Below are 23,173 nucleotides of genomic sequence, written 5' to 3'. Positions count from 1 at the left end.
CTGAGAACGGCCACGCCGTACAGGGTTTAAACCCGATTTTCGCCACCAAAAGTAGATATAAGAACTACGGAGACCCGTCTACTTATCGACACAGTCGATAAATATTGCGTTTTGGTGCATGTCCGTGCTATACATCCACTTTCCGACATTGTCGATAAATCGTTCTAAAAGAAATAAAATACATGTGTTTATCATAAAAAAATTTAAAGAATAAATTATTTTCGAAACAATCTCACAATCAGATATTTAAACTTTTCAGTGGTTCCTGTGTAAATAGATTAAAAGTAGAAAAAAATAAAAATTTGCATTGCAGTTTTATTTATCAGTACGTGAAATTTTAGATCCGATCTCCGATGAGATAAAAGAAAGAAATAAATAGTTAAATTGTACTTTTAACATAGTGGTTATGGTTCAACCACTCGCAGAAGCACTTTCAGAGTTAATATTATTTCATAGAAAAGGTAGAGCTTAACAAAAACAGGATAAATATAAGAATTCAAATGTGCTATTGAATATATGAAATCACCGACCACTGCAAGGAAACATTTATTAGTAAAATAAAAAATATATATTTTGAAGAAATCTGAGAGCTTTTAGAGATTTGACAATGTCCTATACTTTTAAACACTTTACTTCATATTTATTTAACAGTTATATTTAATTTATAAGAAAACAGTATAATATATATTATTGTATCTCTAAATGTATAGTATAGTATTTAATTAGTATTACTGTATTGTATAATATATTATATAATTATATAAATTAAAATAGAGACCGTACAAAGAATTTAGAAATTTTATGTATTGATCAATACAATCTAAAATAAAGAATTATTTTGAAGTAATATTTGATTTATAAGCAGAGATTATTAGGAATTGTTGAGGCACAATAAAACTTGTTCAATTATATGAATATTTACAATGCTAGTAAATTTCATCTCGTAAATAAACTATTTTGAGGTAGATTATACGATTCTTTGTCACATCTGTTATAAACGAAGCGTTATTATAATCCTATTTCTATGTTATATTTCTCCCCCAACCCCAGTTCATTTCATCTCACGCCTATGTCATTGAATTGGAATCGTCATATAATCTAAGAATAGGATTAGTTTTCACGTGATGATCAATATACGTTGTGTGAATAGGAACTTACAAGTTGTTGACTAGTTGTGTCGATTTGCTATTTGCTACTTCGATTCTATTCAATTTAATACTACTTTGGCCTGTATGTAATAATTTTCTGGTCGAAGGGTTTCTTTATTATCCTCTGGAAATTCGAGGATAATAACATTGCAGTACGAAAGTTCGTAAAAACTTAAGTAACGAAAGTATATTTTATTGTTTAAAAGACAGCAGTATTTTAAGTGTATGTATACGTTTAAAATAAAGCAGTATTTTAAGTATATGTATACGAGTTTAAAGCATGGCTAATCAGAAGCATTGGTTACAAAGTTATCTGTCATCTGTTAGTGATCGCAAATGTGTTCGATATCTAATACTATTGCTCGCACTTTACAAACGCATGTAATTAATTATATTTTAAACTCTTATATACTTAAAATACTACTTTATTTTAAAACATGTCGTGCATTTTTGTTACTTTTCACGAACTTTTGTGCTGCAATCTTATTACCTTCTAATTTCGGGACACTATACAATACAATGTGCGTGTGTATGTTATATTTAAACTTTGATTGATCCAAATTATAATTGTAATCAATCACTATATAAAGGAGTTTTTGTAAGAAAAATTCTTATTCATGTAATAAAGAAGTACTGGTATTCTAATGGGTCGTAAGAAACATTTTACATTCATCTGATGTTTAAAAATTTTGTGGTACATAAATGCTATATAAGTTTGGTTTCCAGATTAGAAAGCCGTGCGAGTTTGCCATTTTGTTCCAACATTTCATAAACATTTCAATTCACTTTCTCAAGAAAACACAACAGCTGATACTGACTTGTCTTTTTACAAAAATCCCTTTATATAGTGATTGATTACAATTATAATTTGGATCAATCAAAGTTTAAAAATCAAGAGGACAAATTGCCAAAATTGGATTGACCATCTGTCTCTGTTGAGGTTGTTGGAATACTTTTGAATTTCTAAGAATTCACTGTATTTTCTAGGGAAATGTGCCGCGCACGCGTGCATATAAATTAGTTTTTTCTTTGTAAAAGATTATATAATATCTTGAGTATAAAATAACGGAACAATTTCTGTTTTACCAATTAATTGTATTTTCTTGAATTGCAGCGCATTATACACGTTAACGTTAGTACAATCTATCTATCAAAAAATTAACAGTAAAACTATATTCAACGAAATTTTAATTCGGTTATCAAAATATTAAAAAAAGAACAATTTGCTTAACTCATTCTGTAAGTGATACAATTGGAATCATTGATTGAGTCTCTGTGCAAGTGCGATTAAGGACATGGTTTCTTTCATTTTCATAATATAAAGGGACGGGAGCATCGAGGGTGCAATTCATATTTGCTGCCGCAGTCAGCAACGGAGAGAATTGCACCTTTAATCAAGATTTCTACCAATTTGCGAGCGCCGACGGCGCGAAGACAAAGCCTATTGTTGCCGTAACTGGTCGGAGCTTCAAGTGTTCCAACGCAACGGTGAGAGTCTGATGCGTGTATAACGGGTGTACGAACAAGAAAGATCGATAAACGTGTACCTTGATGCACCAATAATTTATATGCGTATATATGCACATTGCGCATAGATATTAATTTTAAATAATTTTAAATAATATTTTTACTTATTGAATTTTGTGCACAGTAATATAGACAAAAGTTATTAAATAACATGCGTAATTTGGAATTTGTAAAAATTAACTTGACTTTTAGATACAAATTCATTACTGTTGTTCACTAATATGTTGATGTACATTTTATAAAATCCCAAGTTTTTACAGTTTCTAAATATCAAGATAAAAACATCAAATTGCATGTATAAATTAATAAAAACGTAGTTGTCACGGACACAAAATTCACGAAATTATAGTTTAAAGTATTGTTCATTGTGATTAGGATTTGATTTTAATGAAAGTGTAAAGCTTGAAAGGTTGAGTTTGTATGCAGTGCAGTCTTAACGATTTTTTAATAATAATTAAGCAGAAAGAGAAACAAACCGTTTTGAAACTTCGCAGAAACATTTTTATCTCTTTGAAGAACACGACGGGAAAAATCGAATTTTCAATATTGATTTTTGATAGTATATTATTCAATAATTAATAACTTTTAAACAGGTAAGTAAAAAAATGGGAAAAAATTCGTCATATTGCCATATCATTAAGAATGTCAAGTTAAAATTTCACGATAGCAATGATTGTGAATCAAAATCAAATCCTAATCATAATGAACAATACTTTTTAAACTCTGATTTCGTGAGTTTCTTATAATTATGTGTCGATTAGAATTCATATTTTGTTTGCAATTCTGTGCCAAGTTTTATTTTCCGATTTTTGGATTAACCTTCGCGAGAGATAACACGTCCAATACAGGCGTCCTGAAGAAATACATATTATTTGATTTCATAGCACATAAGGCTATCGAGTTTGTTTAGGTATAACCAATCAATTATGAAATGAGCAACTACTTACGGATTACCCCGTATACGCATAACTACACTGTCGAGGCGGGACAGGAAGAGATGAGGATTCCGTAGTAGAGGTTGACGCTCAGGGACCGCCGAACTAGTCGCTTCGTATCCCAGAAGCCTCTACCCCACCGCTCGCTTCCGGCTAAACCCGCTGCCATCGCGTCCCAAGCAACTTGAAGCCACTCGTAGTTCTGTTTGTGTTTGCTAATTGTGAATTGTCTACTTCTTGCCGGTGGCTTGTGTGCATGCGGTACCGAGGGAGATAGACGTTACCTCGGATCTGTGAATAGCAAAGACAAAATAAGAAAAAGACAGATAGATAGGTAGAGATAGATAGATGAATAGATATAGATGGGATGGGGATAGAGAGGGCAGAGGAGAGGAGAGGTGGAGAGGGGGAGAGAGAGAGGGGGGAGGGAGGGAGAGAGAGAGAGAGAGAAATGGATTCGGAGCACAAGCCGCCTGTGCGAAGTGAGCTTTCGGCTGGAAGCACATCGCCTACGAAATGCTCAGACCGGGGACAGTCGAGACGGTGGCTTCTTCATTCCCGTACTCATGTTTATACTTTTATACTTATCGTCGCGTTTTATACCGTAGACGCTCAAGTTTATTTCACTGATGCTCGCACAACCCCTCACATAAGACACTTGCATACGTATCGATGTTTAAATACCTATCGTTCGCGAATTAGCGATCAAAGGCGTTTAATCGTTAGAAATACATATAAAAACATACAGAGCATTGTAGATTATTAAATACAATACAATGCGTTGATTTTAAAAAAGTATTAATTTTACTCTTATGAAGAATGTACAGTTATTTGTATAATCTTTCTTTTTTACTTTACTCTTACTTTACGACATGTCTTACTTTTCAATATACAGGAGACAAAACAATATTAACACCTGGGAAATACTTACCTGTTTTACCTGTTTAATTAATTAGAGGCTGGCCTACCATTTGTTTTTCATATAGATTCTATCTAAGTTGGAATAAAATCGTACAATGTTTAAACAGTCTCCAATGAAATGTCATACTATTCTTTTAGTACAACATCTTTCAATTAGATATACATATAAGTGATATTGGAGAAAGAAATTTGTTTACTACAGTATTATTCAAATTTATTCTCTGAAACTTTAACATCTTTCTGGGTTGCGCGATCACTTAATTTAAATGTTATCCAGTCATTGCGAGCAGTTTTGAAAAGCAGGATGAAAAGTCGAATCTCTCCAATCTCTCCTTCATCCCTCGAGCAATTGGAAGCTGTACTTTTAGAAGAATAATATAACATTGCACTCTGGTGACTATTCAAACATTGTGTAACTTCAACAAGGATAGAATCCGGATTAGAATCTCTATAAGGACAAATAATAATCTCTTGCAAATAAAACAAGTAGTGCATTTCCTATTTAGGTGTCCATCATATTATTTTATCTATCCTTCGTACATAACGGCCAAGTTTACACCGTGTTTTGTTCGCGCGACCTAATCTATACCCTAACTTAAAGTGAGCTTTCGAATAAAACGTCTACACCTATTTTCAGGTCAGGTAACACAGGTAAAAATTAATCCAAATATGAACGCCTTCAGTTGAACATCATCTCTTTAATTAAATTGGAGCATTATAATAGATAAAATGGAATAATTGTTCGGGCGATAAAGTAGAAATTTTTGTTGTCCATTTGAAAATTTCGAGCGTGCTTTTAATTATCGCGCGAAACGAGTGGCGTTTTAATGAGGCGTCCGCGTTATGCTATCGAATCGTTTTAGCACGCGATAATGAGACAATTTTCAATGTCGCCGACGTGATATCGCCCCCTACGCAAAATAAAACGGTCGTGGCCGTATTGTGAGGAAAATACGCGCGGCGCACCCTCCGTCGGATGCTGCTAGCCGGGGCGCGGACAGCGCCCGCTCGAAATACACCCTGTCTCTCCAGAGACAGGGGACATATTGTTTGGTTCAGTAATTCCTCGCGTTATTTCCTGTGTTTGCTTTTTATCATTGTAAACTGATATATTGTCCGTCGTAGCTCCCCTTCCTACGAAGAAACTTATGGGCGCGGGAAGAGAGGGGCAGTTATATATGAGCGAAGAGGACGTAATGGCTCGGATCAACGGTGCAAAGTTTCCACTTTGCGAAGTGATGGAAACGAGATTACTCGACTATAACGAAGAGCTGTGCTTTCTTTATTTTTAGACACACGCGTTCGGCAATGAAACATCGCTTCTCTGCGCTAGACTACGTTGCGCGAATGTACATACTCGTAAATGAATTTGATAGAGTGGCAGCGCGATTGTCATAGTGGTCTGTTTTTCATCCGGCCGGATATTTTGGGTTGTCGAGTGTTGGTTCATATTGACATTGGAAAAAAGATTCCGTGCGATTCTTACTATGGATAGCAATTTTTTTAACAGCAGTATGAAATGCAAAGCAATTTAATTAGAGAGAGAGAGAGAGAGAGAGAGAGAGAGAGAGAGAGAGAGAGAGAGAGAGAGAGAGAGACTTATATACAAAAATTAGAAGTAAGAAATAAAAAAATTGATAATAAATTATCTAAAACATTTTATTTATAGTAAATACGAATTTAAGTGTTGTACGAAATGCGGACAATTTATATCTTATAAGGTATACAGAGTTTTACATTACTGTAAAAGCATATATTTGCGAAATATCCTCAATCATTTTGTGCAAAAAAAATTGGATCGTGGCTTCTTTTTATTAAATAAATACTTAATTATTTTTAATTAAATTGCAAATTACAATAACTATAAATAAAGCGTATAAGTAATAACGCACTCTTCCTCTTTCTCTTTTTATCTTGTCTCAATCAATTAATAAAAGTTTTGTCTTGACCAATCGTTGAGATATTGTATTGACATGTGCTTCGCGTCAATGTTTGAGCCTGAACTCTCTCGAGTGTCGCATAAGTGCTTGCGTGCGACACTGTGATATACACGTTCGTCATATGGCGTGACACGTGCGCCAACGCTAAACCCGTGTCGCACGGTAAACAACGAATTAAGTCTTACCGGCCGTCACATTTTAGAGCTCAATCGAATTTTCAGTTTGAGATTCGTCAATCGAACTTGCGAGTGTGGTAAGATCAATTTGTGCAAAATTATTGACGAACAAGTATTTCAATCAAATATTCGATTGAACAAACATGAAACCTAACATGTACTCCTCACATAAAGTTTAATGGAAGAAGAATGTGCGACTTTCTCCATAAGGACAATAAGATTACGTGTACATATATGTAAATGTACGGAGTCAATAGAGCCGTCCAAGAGCAAAAGATAAAATAAACGATACAAAATCTGGATGTAAATGAAAAGGGAGAGGATTACAAGTTTTATATATTATATAGAGACAACGCGTATATAGATATATATAAATCGAAATGTTGGGAAGCAATGTTCTGAAACAGTCATTCGACGTCGTCTTCAAGACCATTTGAGATTCGGGTACGTTTGAATCTACATCGCGATGAAGACGTACCTATCGGTGGAATTTGAACACGTAATTTGTGTTCCTCTTCAGTTAATTACGCGAGCGAGGCGCATTGATACCGGTGGAAGGAGCGAGGCGAGGTGAGACGATGTTTAAAGGGCAACGGTATAATCCGAAGAAAGGCGTCGAAGCGCATCGCGGCGTTGCTGGTAAAGTGGGTGTAAGTGAGCGGCGGAGGTGGCTACCGAGACGGTAGTAGAGGTGTGGTTGTGCCGCACACCGGGGTCGCCGTCTTAGCAAAAGCTGGTATGATCTGGCACGGAAGACAGGGGAGTCTGTCTGTCTTTATCAGCCAGGCAGGCAGGTAGAGCCGTCGAGCCGTCGCACCACCCCTATCTCCTTCACCCCTCCCCTCCTCTCATCCCTCACCATTCTTCTTGCCGAGAGTTACGCCAACGGCGAGAACACCCGATTGGCGTTTCTCTCTCGAACGAGGGAGGACATCACGCACCGCTATTGGCTCCCGGCGAATCCATACTAGGTATTCATTCGCCACCCCATTCGTCGATCTTTCGCGAGGTCGAAATCCCATGTACTCCCTCCCCCCCCCCCTCCCTCCTTTCTCGCGAACCCTCTCTCTCTTACGTCCTTCTCGTTCGACAGTCCTTGCGAGCGGCCGATGCAACTCACCCCTCTCACGAGGTGCCTTTACAATGCATTTCACCGCCGGCGCTTTTACCTTTCGCGTCGGATATTTCTAAATAAATACTTTTTTAATAAGCGCCGAGGTCGCGCGGGTGTGATAGCAAGCGCCGTAACTGCAGCGCCATTTTGCACGTGTTTTTGCGGGAGAAAATTGGATTTTCACGTCCGTCCAGGTGCCGGCCATTTTTTTCATCCCGGTATTTCCCGCATACATCTGCCTGGTGCCTTAATTCGGCCTGTTAATGCTGGCAAATGGTTGGTACAGGGATCATTCTACAGCCTCGCGTACACAAAGTATAAATTGGTTGATATAAAACGGGAGAAATATTATCGTAATTGTGCGTGACCTGACGCGGTTGAAATGATTATGAAACTTGAAACTCTGTGTTTTTCTTTCTAAACTTAAAACAAAACCAAATTATTTCACGAGAGCTTGTAATAACGTCGATACGCTTTGGAATGATGTAATATGTAGAAATATATTATTAGGTCTATAAAATATGTTGCGTTAAAAGTGTGTGTATTTTTATATTGCGTCCAACACTTATTATGTACGAGGTTATTATTTATTCATAACAAATCGATATGGTATGCATCAATTGTTTAAAGAATTGCAAACTTAAAAAGATACCCACACGGGAAAAAAGATGTATCGACAAGATCGGTGCGATTGAAATAAAATCGTTGAAACAACATCAATGAATGAAAAACATTAGATAGTTGTCCTAATAATCTGCATATTTAGTTGTGTGCTTAAAATAAAAATCCACAGCAAATACAATTGAGTGAATTATTTATGTCTGTGGCAGTCCGCGACGTTAAAGTTTAACTCAAGCAACTTTGTTGTTTTAATTCAACAGCATTTTTTTCGCGTATATTAAAGCATTTTAAATAATACTCGCAAAAAAATACACTAAGGCCCGGTTTCACCAAACGTCGCTTAACTTTACTCTTAGTTTAATTCGTGCTTTCCTCTTTCTAAAGTAACAGTTGGAAAGAGACAGAGAACGAATTAAACTAAGCTTAAAGTTAAACGACGTTGGTGAAACCGGGCCTAAAATAAATACAACGTGGAAATATAATTGTGACAACAATATGATTAAAATTTAAAGATGTAAGGAAGACGTCAATAATACATAATGACATGTAGATACTCTGAAATAAAGATAATCCGAAAAGATAATATTTGACAATGTCTGAAACAAAATATTACAGTTCTAAGAATGATTACAAGTTGTAGATTATAACGAAGATTATGCGTTTCTTTTCTTCCTTTCTTTCAAGAAATAAATAAGAATAATTTAAAAAAAAGTGGTTATAAAGAAGTCAAAAAACTTGTATACAAAATATTTACGTGTAGCACTACAACACTATAATTTAGAACACTTTATAACACTCGTTTTAGAAAAATTTATTTAAAAATCATTCGTCATCAGAAATTTATCGAATTGGATAAGTCAGATCACTTTGGAAGACACAGACTTGACAAGAAGATACATTAAAACTGTTACCAATTTTCAAATGTACCGCGGGAAAAAAATTGTTTTTCAGGAAACGCAAGTAATCTACCTTTTTTCACTATCATTTAAAGATCCAAGATAAAAAGCATGATATCACAAATTACAAATTGGAAAAAGCGATGCATGAGAGAATATCACCGATATCTGGCTTTTAAAGCGACATAGGTCGGTGGTGGTCGATGTGGCGGTGAACGAATTAGACCGAGAAGGAGCAGACGCCTCACAGCTCCGAAAGGGGATCGATGCAAAGTGTCGAACTCAAAAGCGAGGAGAGCGATTCTTCGTCTGCACTTTTGATGTCGGTCGCACCTCGTCCTATCTACCGCGAATTCGAGCAACTCGCGTGGCAGACAGAAACGAAATAGCAACACCGCGACATCCGCGATAGGTAAAAGTGGGAAAGAGCGAACACGGTGGGACGAGAAATGCGGGGATGAAAAATTTTATGGGATAACGCCGGTCGAGCAACGAGGATGGGCCATCGTATCGCCCCGCCCATCGTACCGCCCACGCCAGTGGTGGTTGCTGCTAAGCTTTCTCCCGTTCCCTCGCCCTTCACCCTTCACGGCGCAGCTGGAACCTTCTCGCGGCTCGCTAGCAAGCGGCGCACACACGTCATCCTCACCAGCGGCGAACGGCGTTTTCAATCGTCGCCTCGGGGTCGTCGCCGCGATCCATCCACGATTCATCCCATCGGAAATCGTCGGATTCGCCGATTCCGAGCTGTTATTGGGAATACTTGCGGAAGTGATCCGAGTCGTGTGTCGGATGTGACGTTGACCAGAAATCAGTGAATCGACTGGACACTGTTTCAAGATTAAAAACTTTCAGATCAAATTTGTCCAATTGTACAGAGAAGCCGAGCAAGGGGAGAGAATCAATCTTGGGATCGATAGTGCGAAACATACTTCGGTGGATAAGGATTTCACTAATAATAATGTTCAAAAAACGCCCCTCTCGATATAAAATGATCCTTCGAGAGACTGAACTTTCAGATTATAATTAGTTATCTCGTCAGAAAAATTCTAGATATACATTTCGATGATTACGGGCAAATGAAGCATGAAACGGAAGGACTAGTTTAATAAACGGGATGTTGGTGATTATTAACATGTAATGTGTGAAACGAGTGCATCGAAATAACGAATCTCTTGACGATGCCGTCGGACAGTCAAGATTATGTAAAGCTAATTACCGAAGTGTCCGACACCAAATCATCGCGAAAGGTTCCTTTCTGCAATGAAGATGAAGTCTTTTGAAATCGACGACACTAATTCGACGCGATTTGAAATCGTTCGTGATAAATCTGAACAATTGTTAAGAACTGTATGAAGAGCGCACACCGTGACTAATGGGGATGAATTTTGTTACCATTTTCAAGTATATCCAATGTTAAATTTTCGATAATTAATCGGAAGTCAGTGCAAGTGTTCAGGCTGATAGAAAGAGGAAAAAGTTGTGTTGTGAGCTGTGTTGCTGGGGTCAATTAAACGGCGACAGTTTCACAATTTCTGTAAGTATTAAGTTTAAAACAGACTTTTATCTATTATCTTAAAATCTGCTGTATATTTTTTTGCGTTAAATCTCTCAAGTTATTACTAACTTTGTCAGACATTTCCCTCGTAAAAACTTACGAATGACATAGGAATAGAACGATAGATTTGAAATCAATATCCTTTATTTTGAAATGTTTCGTCGTCCGTTCATTGGATCAATTTTTATTATACCGTTTCTTTATTTACAAATAAGCACGCACGTACGTTATTCCATAAGAATTCTATTATTATATTTTATTAAGTAACATCCAAATAAATATAATAACTAAATGAATAAATGCATACAAAACTTTGTGACGTAAGAAACGGTAATAGATATAGTTGTGCAAATCAAAGATTTTGCACCGTGTAAGGAAAAACTTATTATTGTGAGATTGCGCTAATAATTATACGTAATTTGAATCGATTTTTATGTAACAGATGTGTCTAACAATAGAGTAATTCGATTGCGGTAGAGAGTGTATAACGCAGTCGTGTATGCGTCCTTAAAGTCTATAACACAGAAGTTCATTAATCGAAGGGTGGATTATGAGATCAAAAGCTTGGGATAATTAACCAGATTACACGAACAGATAAAGCGAAGATATATACCGCTTTTCTGCATCCAGAGGGTATTAAATGGATTAAAACGCCCGTCGCGTCGCGACGCGTCGCGGTTCCGTTCTCTCGCACTGAAAACTGAAAGTGGAATGTGTCGCGTGCAATAACCAAATATATCCAAAGAAGACGGGAAAATAAACAACGATGCACGCAATAGCGAGACTCAATTAGCTTCTAATAAAACAGTGAATTGTTTATTCGTAAATCTTAATTACTTTTGTAAATATAGCAGACTGCCAAAGTTCAAGAGTAAAAAGTAACCATGTTAAGTCAGTGCACATTTGTTGTAGATTTCATGTGTCTTAATTTCTCACAACTTTCATGAGTGACAAAACAAATATTTCTAATAAAAGAAAGTATTACGAGTAAAAACTTGACACAAAATTCAAGTTTAAACATTTGCAATGTAGAAATTGGTGATTCCACAATTCTCTCTCTCTCTCTCTCTCTCTCTCTCTCTCTCTTTCATTGTCAGATTGTTCAAATACTGCAATTTTTATTGCATCTGCAATAGTGTACAATAAAATTTTAGCTCTTGTTCTGTTACTTTTCTGATATTCACCCTCAACACAGTTAACTCGATTAGATTCAAATTTACTTTTCAACAAGCGTCTTTCAGAAGAACGTCGATGCGAGTAACGTGACATTAACCATCTATAATACTATAAAATTTTAGCTCTTGTTCTATTACCTTTCTTATACTCCGCACACAACACAGTTAGCTCGATTGGATTAAAATTTGCTTTTTAACGAGCGTCTTTCAGAAGAATGTCGATGCGAGTAACATGACATTAACCGACAACTACATCGGCCATTTGCGCTATACAAACATAGCGCAATCTGCCTCTTCTTCCCGCTACAATTCAGATGTGCGCGTGTATTATACCTACACGGGCGTGTCGTGCTGGCGATAAAAACATTTAGCATTCAAAAGCGCCTCGACGATTATCGCGATAGGGCGCAACAATTTGCGTAGCCAAAACAACGCGCACGATGCAAACAAATGCATGTCGAAGCAGTAACAGTGCGGTAAGTGCCACTGGAAATTAACGAACAATTAGCTCGCCCCGTCCATGTTTTATAAACACGGTGCTTGTGCCATCGACAGCCATTATTTTCGAGGATTCTTTCGCCCGCCCGCCTGCCCGACCTATGCGCTACTACCTAAGTACCTCGCGTTCAAGCGTGCGTCCGAGGCATCCGTGTATTCGAGCGAGTACTTAGGGCCTTCGAGCACCGCGCGGCACGGTAGCGGGGTCTCGCGAAGGGCGTTTCGTTGTGCTTCAAAGTGCGGTGAGGAGCGGAGGGCAGAGCAAGCCAAGGCAGCTTTGGTGTTGCAGCCTCTTCAAACCTCGTGCAAACACTCCGAGAGCGGAGCGTTCGCCTGCTACGGCGATTAATATCCCAATAAGGCCTCGTTCATGGAGTTCACTCGACCGCGCGCGGCTTCGTTGTTTATTCATTGTATCGTCGAATACTCACCCGCGGTATAAGCCGCCTCGATAGTCGCTACGCCCTACCGTACGATTCTTCGGATTAGAACGGCTAGATTATATAACGGCGACGGGAAGGCGATGAGTTCACGTAACTCGGACAAACATTGAAGAATGCCAATACTGTACCCATACAGCGATGGACCAAAATATTCTTGAAAATATTGGCATTGGATAATTGACACTAAAATGGTCTTCCAAGAAAATGATAACTTAGGACCTGAGCAGAATGGCAGTCTTGTACTTTTAAGACAATGTTTCATGTTTTAAATCTTTGTCTTAAAGTAACGCACAATAACTGTCTTATGACTTAAGGATACAAGACAGCCATTCTGCTCAGGCCCTTACTTCTGTACGAAGTTTTATCTCTTGCCCTACATTCGATTATATATTAACAGAAATTAATATTAAAAAGGTAGAGTCACGTGGGAGACATGGAAACGCTTCCCTGAAAGGGATTTTTTTCGGGATATCTTTAAATTAATTTAATTTTTAAATTATAGTAGTGTGTTATGTTTGTCGTACGTCAAGTTTCGTTATTCCATGACTTATGTTAAAGTCATTTCTGTATCGAGAGCAGCTTCGGCAACGTTTTGTCCACGCATCGCGTATTAAAATGTCTCATTGAATATTGAGAGGGCAGCTGATACTAAAGCAACATAAATGTACAGCCGCTGAATGGAGAATGTTAAAAGTGCGCGAAACCGCGATTAGCATATTTATCGAGTATCCTATATCATTTCGCCGTTGTTAAACCGGAACGACACGTCACAACGTTAATTGCCAAGAATTGAGATACGACCGGCCAAAAAACTTGATATCGCTTTATTGACCGATCCGCCCCGGTTACACACGGCAAGTGTGTTAAGTATCCGCTTTTATTTTACGCGAATTTTATTGCAAGCTAAAGTGGAATAAAATTTCGCGCGCGGAACATTATTGAATTAGCAAACGAGTGTTCGCCGTCGGGTGTTAAACGCAATTGTACGATGTGTACGGCAACTTTGTTAAAATTGAACAATTTAAATAAAGAAGGCGTTCTTTCGTACGACCAATCTATTATATCATTGCTGCAATCAATATTCCTATCGCACTAGAAAGAGAAAAAGGGAGTAGGAAGTCAAAATTAAAAACATTTTTCGCGGAAATAGATTTGATATTAGCAACTTGAAATTTTACTCAAGCCTAGATATCCATAATATAAAACAAAATAAACTAAATAACTAATCGAAATGCATCAAGAATTTATAAAATTCTGAAAAATGCTAATAATGGAAAAGTTGAATGACATTTATCATTTTATATTATTGCCGAACATTTTTTCAAGGAGTTTACTAAATATACACTTGTAAATTTATTACGTGCATTTTATTTAAAAGTTATTTCGTTATTATATATTGAAATGGCTTGCATTGAAATAACTGGGGGAAAAATACATTTTTATTTTGTGTCATCGCGATGTACAGTAATAAAATAGATAAGAAAGTGCGGATTGAAAATAAACATATCGACCTGCGGTCGTTACGCACTGAGAAAAATTTAATTGGGGTAGATTTATTGAATGCTATTAGGACAACGTTTGCTATTTCGTTGTTAATGTTATTTTTGTGTCGAGGAGCACAACTGAGAAAATTGCGAATTAACAATAAACGCAATCTTTGAATTTTGAGAATAGTCGAAACTTCCGTCATGTGATAATCGCGAAAGATTACGTAAAGTAAATAATAAATACGCAAGCAGGTGTAGATATTGCATAGGCCATAAAAGTAAAAGTTTATTTAATTTTACTCCCACGTAACTGACACACGGGCGACGGAAGAAAGCGCGAGGACGTCCACGAATTGAATGGAACCGCCGCGACTTCCTTTCTCGCTTTATTTTCCCCGTCGTGGAGTCTCGGGCATTATTACGCTACTTGATTTCGCATCGAGCCAGCTGTCTCCGATTATTTGCTATAGAAATTTCGGGGATTCTGATTCAAAGGGAGACCCCGGCAACCTCCGCTAATATTTGAGGAGAGGCCTCGCGCAGTCTTTGGGTCTTACCAGACGCGCGCGGGCTTTCACGTTGTACAACCTCGGGCCTTTTTTTCTCAACGAATAGATACTATTTCGTGAACACGTAGGCGCGCGGTGAGTGCAATTGCTATGCCTAAAAGTAAACTACGTGGCATATGTAAAGGATATTAAACAGCAACTTATTTACATACTTGACAATATTAAACGTGCAATGTGCAGACGAATATTGGAAGCTGTTGCACTGTAGATCCACACACATGAGTGAAACAATACCTGAACACGCCGGTCAACGTGCACTACTCAAAGTTGTGACCGCATTCAGAAATTCAAGATAAAAAAAAGATTCTAGCGGTATTACTTTCGGCAAATTACGTTCTTGTTATGCATCTTGCATCAGTAATTTAGATACAATTCTTCCAAAGTCGTAACCGTAATGAAGAAAATGAAGAACCGCGGTCAATAGAAACCTCTTTCTTTTTCGAGAAGATAATTTTTGAAAACTTCTTTTATCTGGACCACGAATATCGAGTTGCATCAACGTATCGCGGCCTTCGATCTTGTGAAATTGACGAGTTAATGCGCTCCGTTGATTAATGATATCGCCGGTTCAAAGAACTCGTTCTCCACGACACGGCGGCGCGGCGGCACTACCCCTCGCGAAATGCCTTTTCATCGAGTGATCCCATGAGAAACGATGCGAAGCGATGAGGCTCGAGGGAGATCACGCGAACCGGAAGAGTAAACCGAAGTATTCTAAATATTCGGACTGAGTGAGGGACGGAAATCGTTTGTTGCCCACCGAGTTCGAGGCGCGCAGTTTAGTTCTCCACAGCCGTACGGTTTCGTATCGCGGCTTTTCCTCACCAACACTTTGTTTCGCGTCAAGAGCTACAGCGATGGTTAACTCGATAACGTTCTCGGTACTGTGATCATTCTTGTAATTACCTCGTGTTATTAGTTCGCTCCAAATCGGCATGAAGCGTAATCCTTTGCTCTGCAGTAACGTAAACGGTGCACTACTCCCAACTATTTGCATTTTGCATATTTGAGATATGAGTGGTTCGATAATATTGTTAAAAGGAAAGATCCTGCGTCCACTTAAAGTTTCCAGGAGCAATCTATACACGTAAAACAATAAAAATATCACAGTAACGCGTCTCTCCTATTATTCTTTCCTTAATTAAAGTTCTCGCTCGTGCGACGCGTTATAAACCCTAATCGTACTATAGCACTTAATAGCACTGTAACATCTGTTTAGCGCCGCGTAAATAATAGTAGAGGAAAGTCCTTTATTACGAGATAGTAGATTTTCAACGTCCAAATTCGATCACAGATCAATCAATTTTTCACTGGACAGATTTCACTCCGAGGGCATTAAATTCATGGCGGTACCAACTGATGACGCTCACCAATTTAGCAGGAACCCGCTGTCTCATATTAGGAGCGTTGCCGCATAATACGGGACTTCCCTCTAATGGATTCTTTGACGGCAGATGGAATTATTGGTAGTCGCAATGCTGTAAATTCAGACAGATACGCGCAAGAAGGTCTTTAAGCTCGCGCTGTTTTAAGCTATCCGTGACTTAGGGACCACCACCCTATTATGCCCGCTCTCACCCTCTCTCACAATCCGCGTGAGCTCGGCGTCTCGGGCCAAGGATCAGCAAGATGGTTAGTCAGATAGCACTTTGCAGCGCTACAACGTTCGCTCACGCGCACGACCGGCGGGTGGCTGTCGGTTAGGTACGGCGACATACGTGTGCGGGTGAACACGTACGAACGTATGCCAGTGGGACACGGTGTGTGCGTGACGCAAAGTCGTGGATGGGGCTGAGAAGGTGGTTGGTATCTTGTTGGAGGGCGAGAAATACGAGCTGGCAGCTCGAGGCTCTTCCAACAGCTTGCGTGCGCGATCGAATCGAAAGGAAGCGAGTGCGAGACAGAGAAACGGCGAGCTGACGGGAGGCGAGAAGGACGGGGTGGCCGCGCGGGGTTGCTTTGCCTGTTCGCACCCCCTTTTCGCGGTGCTCTTTAAAAAATTAGCTTCTCCACTGCTCCGCTGTGCAAGAGCGTTCTCGCCGACACCGCCGCTTTATCGTGCAGCTCGCAATCAGAGAGCGGGCTTCAAAAAGTAAAACGAGGGAACAATCTTTCGAGATGCATAGATCAATCATGGTTCGGTACTTCAAATCGTTTGCATGACAATTTCAATAACAACCGTTCGAGATATTATCGAATTTTCATCGTAATATTATTAGAGCGAAACGATTCTAGGAAATGTCTGTAAGGAAAATGTTTTGCTATATTTATATTTTATTATTATTATTATTATTATTATTAGGTCTGACCGCGTAGAAGAGCTATTCTAATACGGTGTAATACGAGGTTGCATAGAGAAGAGGAAGTGGTACATTAATTCCAGGTTACCCCTCGAATATCCTTCCACCCCCGTACGTGTGCGCAACACTAAGACTACCTAAGAACAGCAGTTAGCCCGCGGTGTTCGGGACGGCCGGTAATTTGTACGGAGATATACGATAGACAATAACACCAGTAAGGGGCAACAGCGCGCGCCGACTAATTTGTTTATCATAAGTTTATCTTGATTTATCGCTGCACCCTCACCTGTGTCGTTTCGTAACGCCAATCGCGACCTTTGCCCCCCCCCCCTCTCACTCTCTCTCCCTCCTCTCTCTTTCTCTTTCGATGCTGGGCCCCGGTGAATAAATTTTCTCCCTCTTTCTCCTTTCGCTCTTCCTTTTGCCAAAATCTACGGTGTACCATAATTATGGGGTATTGCCCTTTCGCGGGTGATTCGTATAAATATTTTCATTCGAAGTACAGTAGTTTTGAAGAAAGAGATACGCATCGAATAAATAACTGAAGATTTATACCGCGAATTGTTTAATCGGTCAAATTTTGAGCGGCACCATATAATAGTTGATAATTCGATATACAATATTTCGAATGGAATGCTAAAAAATTCATTGCAATGGATTTAATTCCGCTCGTATGAAAGGATCGCATGCATATTATAGGGAAACCGCTCGCATGTCTGGCAAAGGGTCATTTCAGTCATACAACCTATATTTACGCATATCTATATAAAATAAATTAAACTGCGATTTTATTGATCGCTAAATAGCACGAACGTCCTCTACATCGCATGTGTGATGCGCGACAAAGTTTGCTCCTGTTGAAATTTACGATAGCAAATTCACCACAAATCGGCGTAATTGTTGGTTTACGTTACATTAAATCGCCGACGTTACATTTTTAAGAAGTTTACGATAACTTTACGGCTTCAGAATTTTGTGGCACAACTTAGGAAACATTGTTATAATTGAAGGAATAATCATGAAATGACAAATTCGTGCCGAAAATGCCGGCATGGCTTACTGAATTCTTAATTGCATGAAATGTTCTGACAATAGTCAGAAATGTACAAAAAAATGTCATGGTCTCTCTACGCTTGAAGACAAATTTGTTGAGTTACCTGATCTAAAACTCTACATCCTCATTGGTTCTCGTAAGCAATTCAATAAGAAAAATAGTGCCGTGTGCCGTTGACTTAAATCCTGATTGGCTCTCGTAAGAAATCCAGTAGGAAAAATGGTATCGTGTGCTGTTGGCTTGTTCAGTTTTTTCGCGTTTAAGGGCTGTCGCATGTTAACAGTAACTGTAAAGGCCGAATCAGACTAGCAATTGCTGATTCGGATTGGATTGAGATTGGCGATTGTCCTCTAGCCAATGAGAGTCGATTGAATCGCTGACTACTCTGCTCTCATTGGCTAGAAGACAATCGCCAATCCCAATCCAATCTGCGTCGGCAATTGCTAGTCTGATTCAGCCATAAAAGTTTGACCAAACGTTGCTCGATTCGGTAGTCCGTAAACAAATCAAGCGATACGATTGGTCAAAATCTTACGGTTACTGTTACGGAAATTTGTGTGTGGCTGCCCTTGCCGCTTCTCATACGCTCATTCACCCAAACTTTGGTTATTACCCAACAAACTATTGCAAATTTTACAGTGACTTTCTTTTCAAATTAATCTATCTTTATCTTTTCCTTGTTCACTTTTCCGTCAGACATCCTGTATACATTACAGCATTTATAAGCATAATAACTAAAATGTAACACGAAATACAGATGCGTTTGCACTTTTAATTTGTGCAGTATGATTTCCGTAAAAGAAATATATTATGAAATGTTAATTTTTATAAACATAAATACTGAAATCAAATAAATAATAAACTATATCCATCGGAGCAGAAAATTAAAACGCAGCCGCGTATTAACGGAGTGAAAATTGTGGAGGTGTACCGGAGGAGTGTCCAGTCACGCTATGGAAATTATGACGTATTACACGATTGCCTTTTCAACGTTGCACGCAGCCTGCTCATGCCGTGACTAATAAGTAGACATAACACAATTTAACGCGCATTAAGACGGCTTTATGTACACGGCAGTGAAAAGAATTTGAACGATGTGATTCGGAAACAGCTACTTCACTCGCGACATGACGTGAATTACTTTACCTAGAAAATTGTTTGTAAATTAAATTCAAATAACATTTTTCTTATTACAAAATCGTGCGTGCGATGAGCGTTTGACAATATTTTCCAAAATATTTTAAATATGTCAAACTGATTTTGGAGAATTTATGGAATTTTAAAGGAACATACACATATGCTAATAAACCACATCAATAAGTACATAGGAGAGAGGTGCCATTACTAACAATAAGGTATTTCATGTTACATTTTTCTTTTTATACTAATTTGCATATAAGCCAATGATTTAAAGACTTACTTTGTGACGGTATTTAAAATAATAAATTGAGAGAGAAGATAACATAACAACAGCATAATAAGTTTCACAAAAATATCGATTTAAGTTTTATAATAACTGTAATGCATAAGATAAGTGTAAGAAATGTTTTACGATAAATTTCATAGAAATATTAAAATTGCGCCAAAATTGTTAGATTAATCCGCTAAGAAATAAAATGATTGAAAAAAATGTACTTGCTAGATATACAGGTTTAAAAAAGCAGCCTTTAGAATATTGATTCAAAAATATTTTTCATATCGTAAGTCATTCGCGGATAGTATTAAATTACGATCTGCTTCTTACAAAATTGAATGCATTGCGGCTAAAAATTAATTTATTCCTCCAACAACTTTCTATAACAGGCGGGATGTTGCTATTTTGCCTGTGTTATAAAAAAAAATCTATTTCACAAGTATTTTATCGTTTATCATTTCATTTTACGAGAGTAATATTTCAGGAATATCATACCCGCGCATCTTCTCGCCGCAACGTATATAAATTGCACTCGCGCAAATTAAATGCTCGTTCATAATTAAGCGATAGGTTACGACAATGGTGTGCGCGGTTCTAATAATAAATAATTATAGATATACATATACGCGGAATGTGAATATGATATATACGTAACAGCTCTGTCCTCGTTAGGCGTGCTCATTACGCATTTAGATATCATCTTAATGTGACGGGGAGATGAAAATATAATTATCCGGTGGCGCTTTATGTTGCGGGGGACGGTTACACATGCGAGATACGCGAGCTAGGTCATCCTCTTATGGATTTGCACGTGAAAAATTAAAGTAGCAAATTGATGAGACGACCTGCACGAACGTACGCGCCACGTACTACAACCATGCACGTGCATCGCGGAAGCCCAAACACTTGTGCACGACGAACGTACGTTGGTGTACGTTAATTCGAAGCGGTCAGTTAATTAAAGTAATCGAGATAGTACGCGGCGCTCTATAATTAGTAGTTGGCGGCCAACGCGATAATACGATCTCGGATCGGCTTGCGATCGCCCATCTAACGAGGCTCTGTGTGAGGCTTTACACGATATTTCGAGTACGAGGAAAAAGATAGCAAACGAGAAAACCGAAGCAAGGTCGCGTACAAAATCACGCAGCACTTGTATCGTATTCTCGCGTGAGATTTGTGCCAAGAATATCTTAGGAATTTTTCTCCACAGTTTTCTTCCGTTATTAATATATTTGTTCACATTAATACGAGTTGTATCGCCAAATTATTATTTTGAAAACTGTTGCGTGATATAGAGGAAAGTCCCCTATTATGAGATAGGCTCCTAATGCCAGATAGCAGAGTTTCTGCTAAATTGATAGGCATCGTCTGCTGGTTCTATCACTTATTGTCCTTGCAGTGAAATCCGTTTAGCGGAAAATTGACTGTTAGATCGTGGCGAGAAAGATTTGCGATTTGGACGTCGAAAACTTACTATCTCGTATTAGAATCCTATCTCATAATTAAGACGGGAAACTAATAGTCAACCCAACTGGCTAATTATTTAATCAATTTATTACACAACGTTTCGACCCTATTTTTTGGGTCCTTTTCGAGCGATACTGCAAATCAACAATAACGACGTAACAACGAAAGAGCGTAAGTCGCCAGTAGTTTATTATCGGTAGAAAGAATTGTTCAACGACGTTAGGCTGGCAGATGCCTTTATTAGTTAGATTCCAACGTTTCGATCATACGGATTGTGGTCCTTTTCAAGGAAATAGATGTTAAATAATAAATTATCAAAGATATATCAGAGGAACGGTCTACAATCCATCCTTGGGTGTCATTCGGAGAAAGGTGTTCGAAGGCACGTCAATCCGACGTAACGACCAAAGTAGGACTGTAGCGACGTAGTTATGAACATTAATAACGACGTAGTTATGAACAATGTAGGTTAATAAATAAATAAATAAAAAATCTATCTCAGAGGATTTTCCAACAATAGTCCCTCTAAAAGTTAATCAGTGGGTTATCACTGAAAACAGTGAATAGTCACTGGCTTACAGTTACAAGTATACCACTGCAATTTCCAGTAGTATACTTATAACTGCGAATCCGCGAGAGTATTCACTGACTGGCTTTTAAAGAGATTTTATAACACAAATCCTCGTCGGATAAATTGTTATGATTTCTTTGTATAATAATTAATTGTGATTTTGTAAAAAGAAATGCAAATTGTTTCCGTCTAGCTGACGCTATCGAATGGCTTAGCTACCGATAACCTGCTAGCAAGATGCGGACGGCGATTAATATACGAATTTCTCCGAGGCTGAAACTAATCAATTCCCTAAAATAAATATTACAGAAAATTGCTCAAGTTATAAATCAAGCGTGTGTTCCGATGTCAAGATGAAGACATTGACGAAAAGTTAGGTTGTGAGTTTTGGAGAGATTATAAAAAAAATGTTTCCATCCCAGTGGCTCGCGCACCGCATTGTTGCTATTACGCGGATACTTACGGGTTATACGGCGGATAAAGCATTCTGGGTGCACGGGAGTACATGTGCGAGCATACCGTAGAACGCAGCCGAGGTGCACGGACACCGGAAGTTCATACTTATTCACTGAGCACCGAAAGGGCGACCGGGTATAATTTACGTATAAATTAAGCAGAATGAATCAACGGCAGGCGATTAATAGCAATGGCTCACCCACGATAATAGCAGTGCCCCGCTCGCCTGTTTACGAGCGTTAAACGAATACATTACGTTTTTCATTATTTCGCCACGTGGACACAATATTGCTATCTCCACCTTTTTCTGATGCCTAGCCTCTCCTGGTACAAACGTCTCCTCCGCTTTGATATGCACATTGTATATGCAATCGTGATAATTATAGAGCGATTTACCAGCGGAAGGCGATTGTGTGAAGCGATAAAAGAACCGGCGGTTGTATTGTACAATAATGTATAAATAAACGATAAATGTATCTTCATTAGTAAACACAACTATACACACGAGTAAAGAGAGTGAAAACGGAGAAGTGAGAGGAATATTCAGCAACAAATACTTCGAAATAAATAAATGAAATAATAATACACAAAATAGATCTGTGCTTGTCATTTTGCGGACTAAAATTATTTCGAAGTAATGCAGAAATTTATCTAGTAATCAAAGTGTTTTCGCTCTAACGAACGATTTACAAATCAGTAAAATTTCTTGTTGGAAAATTTTCTCCCTAGCATCGCGGAATCTTGGACCGACTTAATCAATCTGTAGAGCTTCACAAAGCAATTTAAAGTAGTGAATATAAGTTAATTCGTGTGTTATATGAAAACGATATATCGATGGGAACCGTGAGAAGTGGCACCGTTTATGAAAACGCGATTCCCATGCTCTAGCGTTGGTCAGAG

The 23,173-nt window shown here is 38.3% G+C and overlaps 1 protein-coding gene across 1 annotated transcript in view; it reads left to right on the top strand.

The window, feature by feature from the left end:
- Nucleotides 1-9,911: 9,911 nt before the first annotated feature.
- LOC105567201 (fez family zinc finger protein 2-like) overlaps nucleotides 9,912-23,173 on the top strand; it is a 35,477-nt gene continuing 22,215 nt past the window's right edge. The window contains exon 1 of the mRNA XM_012021864.1: nucleotides 9,912-10,815. The gene's annotated coding sequence lies outside the window, so the exon portion shown is untranslated. The remainder of the gene's footprint in view (nucleotides 10,816-23,173) is intronic.

This window comes from Vollenhovia emeryi, unplaced genomic scaffold (assembly GCF_000949405.1).
Source record: "Vollenhovia emeryi isolate VEMERY1.0 unplaced genomic scaffold, V.emery_V1.0 DF939140.1, whole genome shotgun sequence".
Lineage (NCBI taxonomy): Eukaryota > Metazoa > Arthropoda > Insecta > Hymenoptera > Formicidae > Vollenhovia > Vollenhovia emeryi.
Note: the sequence above shows the minus strand (reverse complement) of the source record. Positions and strands in the feature narration are given on the sequence as shown.